Raw genomic sequence first — 6,788 nt, forward strand, 5'->3', positions numbered from 1 at the left:
GGAAAGACATAAGTAACGTCTTCTTGAACCATGCTGTTTATTAAACCAAATCCCCATGACAACAGCAACATCCAAATGAGATGGACCTTTATAAAGTGTGCTTTATATCACAGAGCATTTGAGAGGATGAATATACAAATATGCTGTTGTTGTTGTTTTTTTTTTTTGTTTGTTTTTTCGTATCACCCCTGATATGACAAATTACGGTACCTTTTACTGAAACCATCTGCAAGGGCTTCACTTAAGTTTAGCTGAGTGAAATTTGTCCAGAGACCAAAAGCAACTTTCTTTAGGGTGTCAGTGTGCAAAGCATACCCTGGAGCATGTTTGCTTGATTATTTCATAATGTAATAAACAAACATGGTGGTTTTGTCCTGTGCATTAAATCTCTACATGTCACAACAAAAGGAAGTGTAGGTTGTCCTGGAGGATTGCTATAGAAACCACGAGGGTGGTGTTTTGCGCATAACAAGAAAAGCGTAGGGAGAAATGCAGAGAGGTGCGCAGGCCTTCAAAGAGTGAGATTATACACTCTAAAAAATGCTGGGTTGTTTTAACCCAACTTTGGGTCAAATATGGACTAACCCAGCCGTTGGGTTAAATTTTTACATTACATTTTTAACCCAACATTTCGGGTTTGTCCATATTTGACCCAAAATTGGGTTAAAACGACCCAGCATTTTTTAGAGTGTAGTGAGAAAGGACTCCGAGATGGCATATAGTCATTTCTTATTCTCTCATTTTTAAATATGAACTCAGCTCTGGCTAAATGTACGATTCAATAAAATGACAGAAATAATGCAATAAATAAAAACGCAACACTACACGATGAACAGAACCTGATTTCACTAAGTGTAACATCTTCCAGGATCAACATTTTTGTTGATGCTGGAACAGCTACATTCCAATTAACCAATCAGATTTGAAGTTTACAGTTTATGTTAAGTTTAGGCTTACAACCAGGGTTAAGGTGACGCATTAGTGTTTATCAGCTATCATTTCCCTCTAATTTTAGGGCGATATATAGGATGGGTTCGGTGTCAGTGTAATACTGCACACATCAAGAGGTTTACTTTTGGTTTGCTTTTCTCTATTCCATATAAAATCCTATATGAACCTGTACATTATGGAGGCATAATAACAATTTACAAAACTGTAAATTTTAGTATGATTGATTTACCATTACACTTTTTTTGCTATTTTTTTTATAGATTTTGTTTTTATACATGTACATTTTTAACTTAATTATGTTTTGTTTTAACTACTTTTTTATGCCTATATAATTTTAGTTTTATTGTAGTTTATAGTTTTAGTTTTAGCTAAGTGCTTCAACTTTAACTAAACAAAAATTAGCTAAATTGAAACAAACACAAATTGCCTTTATATATATATTCTTTATAATAATAGGCAATAATACTTTCCTTTTGATGAGGTTTGTCATGGAGATCAGTGATAATAATCAGCATCAAAGATACGAACTGAACCCTCAGAGGTCCAAGAATAAAACTCAAATTCAAAATAACCTTCATTCGCCTCTGTCCCTAAGTTTCATGAATAATACTGTAAAGCTTTTGTTCACCAAAAATAAATAAATAGTAAATACACACATAAATTCAACGCTTGGCCTAATTCAACTTTACCTGTGTGACCTCAGTGATCTTTCAGATCTGGAGGCAAAACAAAGTGACTCAGCAGAACTGTAATTACATTTGTCTTGCAGTCTGAGAGAGAGAGAGAAAGAGAGAGAGAGAGAGAGAGAGAGAGACCAATTCAATCAATCTAGGTTGAGAGCTCAGTGGCAGTGCATGATGTACAATTCCCAGCATGACATCACCCGTTGGTCAGAAGAGCAATTAATTAATTATAGAATAATTTTCAGGTAATCAGGGATGTAGGAAGTTTTGAAATATATATATATATTATATATATATATATATATATATATATATATATATATATATATATATATATGTATGTTTGGGATTGTACATACCAACATTGCTTAATAGACAAAATATATATGCTATATACTTAACAGACACTTTGATATATAAAATTCATTAACCACAATTTATTTTAGGATTTCAGAAATTGTAATCATTGTAGAGTTTGATAATTTTGTTATATTTATAATGATTAATTAAGATAACTTTTAAGTTGAGGCCGTCTAGCAGGGAGCAGAGTGAACAGAACAATTATAACAGACTTCTGAAAGGATCAAGGGAGGATTAAAAAAACATAAAGGAGTGTAACAGGGCTGTCTAGGGCCCCCCAATTTTATGTTAGGGGGACAAGCACCCCCAGAACGCTATTTCAACCGAGAGGGACACAAACACCCCCCTCAGCCCCTCCCTGGAATGAAAGTTCAACAGAGGGGGACCCCGACCCATTTCATACTCCGAAACCAACCCCCCACGCACCCAACCAAGTGGGACACAAACACACAGATACCCCAGCCAGTGTTGTAGTACTCAAGACTCGGACTCGGTCTCGAGACCATATTTTAATGGTCTTGGTCTCGTCATGGACTCGTGTCCATTTGGACTCGGAATTGACTCGTACTCGAACATTTTTTTTTTTAGGACTCGAAATTATTCCCGAGTCCACTCGAGTTCAATTAAAAATATTTTTCATGATTATTAATGTATGTTAATAAAATATTTCTTTAAATGGATTGACACCACCTACTATGTGGCCTTTTTACCCTAAACTGATCATATTTTTTAAACTAAGTAAATTCAGTAAAAAAAAAAAAAAAAAAAAAAAAAGGATTTCTCTAAGTAAATAAAAGTAAATTAGGTAATCAACCCTCACTGGTCTCGGTCTCGACTCGGACTCGACCGTCTCTGGTCTCGGACTCGACTCGGACTCGACTCTCTATGGACTCGGTCTTGACTCGGACTCGACTCTCTCTGGTCTCGGTGTCGACTCGGACTCGAGTGAGGTGGTCTCGACTACAACACTGACCCCAGCTACAGCCCTGGAGATTTTACAGCCACACCTGTTACCTTGCTGCTGTTCACCCTCACTGAAGCCAGCACAGAAGCCATCACTGAATCCCTTTAATGTGAATTTAATAGGTGGGTGTGCCCTCTCTTGCACTCCGAGTTCTCTTGAGTCAACGGCACCTCAGCCAGTGGCTCTCCGCCATAAGGCACACCCTAAATGTGCCACTCCTTTACTACAGTCAGTGCCCCGCATTCCCTCGCATGAAGTAGGTCACCTAAGGTTGCTATTCAGCAATGAGTGGACACAAGTTTTACAGATGACCCTAGAAAGCACACAGCAGCACACTAAAACTACTCAGAACACCATGCAGAAGACATTAGCAACAGCCTGGCAAGAACCACTCGCATACTTCATAAAATGACAAGAAAAAATTGTTTACTATATTTTTTCTCTTTATAGCAAAGAATGAACAAATGTTTTGATTTGCAAACAAAATCTCTCTAAAAAATAATGTAATGTGTTCTATATTTAGTATTTATGTTCTCAGATTAAACGAGTTGCTATGAAACCATGAAGTATATTGTCCTGCAGTTGCTTAGCATTGTTGCTGACACAGCAGTACAACAGTGTTTCCTCAGAGGAAGACATTCGCACAGCACGTACACGTGTGTAGTTTACGTAATTCAGTCGTGACCTTTGGCACGAGAGTTTGGAAGAAAGTAAGTATAATAAAGGAGGTGGGAAGGCTAAGGAGGAAGAGATAAAGTGAAAAGGGACAAAAGCACTTCGTCCCACACATGAGAGTTGTGCAGTGAAATCTACAGCAGCTAGTAGGAGGACACCCACTTCTTACATAACAGCTCTCCACCTCCACACTGCACAGAGAGCAGAGATTATTGCCTCACACAAGTTATACGTCCTCCTAACCGCTCTGTCTGTCTACGGCTTGGAAACAAGAACTTGCTTTGCTTTGCTTACAACAGCTGTGTTAATTAAGTTGTTTAGAGACACAATAATCTTAATTCAGGCATGACCATGTTCTCTCTTTATCCTGAATCACAGTGGGAAACTCTGAACCCCCTGGGGAATTTGATTAAAAATAACAATAATCTTATTTATTTCTCAAAATTCAAAGGGATTCTACTTAACATTGCTTAATAGAAAAAAAAAAAAAAACGTTGTGCTTACATGTTTCTCTTTAGTCTATTTCTCATGTCCTTCTCATCTCTTCATCCCAAATAGAGGTGATACACATCCATGGAAACAGTGCAAAAATATATCCATGATAAATAAGAGACTATAGTGAAGCCCTTGGTTGTGACTCAGTCTAAGCAGGTCTGAACAAGGCAAAAATACCACTGACGCTAATATCACACCTTAAACACCAAAACACCAACTTTCACAAAAACCTAGCTTGTGCAAGGCTGAGAAAGAGATTTCCTATCAATGGATAGGATCAGGGCTGCCAACTGAGTTCAGCTTGAAATGAGAATTAGGGCGGGGGTGGGGGTGGTATTGATGCATATTTCATGATTTAATTCATAAGCTTGCAATCCCATATCAATTGATTATAGTGTAATAGTGTATATTTTTAACAATATTTTATTGACATTGAATTACTTTTCTGAGGTTTGCAAGCAGTTTTATCCGTTGTCGAAACACTGATTGAGTGATACATTTCATTATGTTGTAGATAATGTAGGCTACTGGTTCTTTCAACATACCTTCTTGTGTTCATTCATGTTTATTTGGTGCTGAAACTCAGTAAAGAGGAAGATCAGTTCACGTGCTACTTGAACTGAGGCGATACATACAGCGATCTGTCTCGACACATTAGAGCGCCAAAATGGTATTGTTTACACTTAGTAGTAAAACTTTAAAAAAAATTGTAAGCTGAGGCTTTTACATCAAAAGTAACCTACTGTGTCTTGTCTGTCAGTGCATGTCCTCTTTGCCTCGCCAAGTATCGTAACAGAATCTCAAAACGATCGTATTTGGAAGAAAATGATCTTGCACGATGAATGTAGCTTTCATGAGGCTCACACTCTCGCTCTCTGCCATGCTCTCTCATCTTCACTTTTCACACAATGAGTATAGAAGCACTATGGTGACCTCCGATTGAAGCGTCACAAAATTCAGAAATTATCGTACATTATGGGTTTTTTTCATTATTCATCATACAGAAGTCAAAATGATCGTACAAATACGATAATTATAGAATATGGATGGCTAAATGCATGAGAGTTGGCAGGATTCGTAGGCTATAGTGTGCAGTAAATCCCAGGGAATGAAAGACCAGAATGACTTAAATGCAAAGGAACCATAAGGACTAAGCTTAAGACAGAGCAAACACACACCGACTGACACACACATGCATTTTACACATGTGATTGTGTGGTTAAGGTCCTTTGAGCATTCTGCACTTTAGTGTGTGAATTATTTATAGAGCAGGGCTCATTTCAAGAATGCAAGTGCAATGCAGAGAAATGCTTTTTTTTTTTTTTTTTTTTTGCATAGCAACACACAATCTTTAAATGTAATTAGCAATTAAAGGATAATCAGGGCTAGCTGCTAGCTTCAAAAGGAAAGTCATTTAAAACCAGGAAAATTGTTACAATTTGATAAGATATTAAGAGAAGCAAGAAAAAAACAAATAAATAAAAGAATATACATTTGAACTGTGCACAATTCAAAATAAGAAAAGTCAAATGCAAATTAAATAGTAAGAAAGTAGATACTGTAGACTCAATTTTGAATTGATTGTAGCATTAACAAATGACGCAAGAAAAAGAAAAGAAAGGATCTCTTTGTTTCTGTGTTAATGCTGTGTAGTAGTAGATCCAATGTTACATTCTCACTGACAATGATAACAATGGTGAAAGGACAGAAAATTAGAGTGCCAAGGGCCAATTACACCCCCCTCACTCCTACACACTCACACACAGCCATGCAGAGTACGAAATACACCCTCGTCTCATTCAATCAGGTTGCCTACACAACTCCCCGAGCCCACCCACCTACGTAACTGCTACATCCCCCCCAGTCTCCTCATTTACAGTGGGAAAGCAATAAGATAATCAGTTCTCCAGGTTTGAGCACTTTCAGCAAGGCCTTTGATGTATCCACTGAGACAAGGTTATTGTATTTTTCATATGGTAATTAGAACAGAATCTAATTTCAGTAAAGATGGATGAATGTGTTGAACCAGTGCCTGCTTGTTAAACGGATCATGTTGTTACTGTGAAAATGTTGTTTAATAGGGTTGGAGGGAATTTGGACAGGGTAAGCTCAACACTGACCATTTGTTTGAGCTTTTACTTGCAGCTAGGCGTTTTTGCTTATGGGTGGGCGGATTGTTCGCTTCATGTGAAACAGCTCTTTTAACACCTTCTTGCTACTGTACTGTGTATGGCTCTCTTAAGACCACAGGCTACATTGAAAGCCAGTCTCGATTTTAACTGAACACACCTTCTGCAGGCTGGACCAGTCCTCAACCACCATGGTCTTTGAGGGAATAGTCAGTACAGTCAGAAAATCTTTTTTGTCCATCTGTTTTCTTATTAGCGTTCTGTTTAGGACTTTTTTATATGTTGGCGAATGTCTTTGTTCCTCTCTGACAGACCTCTGACGCCACATATTGATTCCCTGCAGGCGGTGTGACCTGTGAGCCACAGTGACAGCACCATCCTGACAGACTGCTCAATGCTGCATTTTGACCCAATATCAAAACAGATTTCAGTCATATTCAAAATTTTAGTTTCTGGTAAAAATGAGTTGATGGTTTAATGCACACTTATACATATATAGTCCATGAAATAATATTTTAAAAAGTCAAACAA

Source organism: Pimephales promelas, chromosome 15 (genome assembly GCF_988280905.1).
Source record: "Pimephales promelas chromosome 15, fPimPro1.hap1.1, whole genome shotgun sequence".
NCBI lineage: Eukaryota > Metazoa > Chordata > Actinopteri > Cypriniformes > Leuciscidae > Pimephales > Pimephales promelas.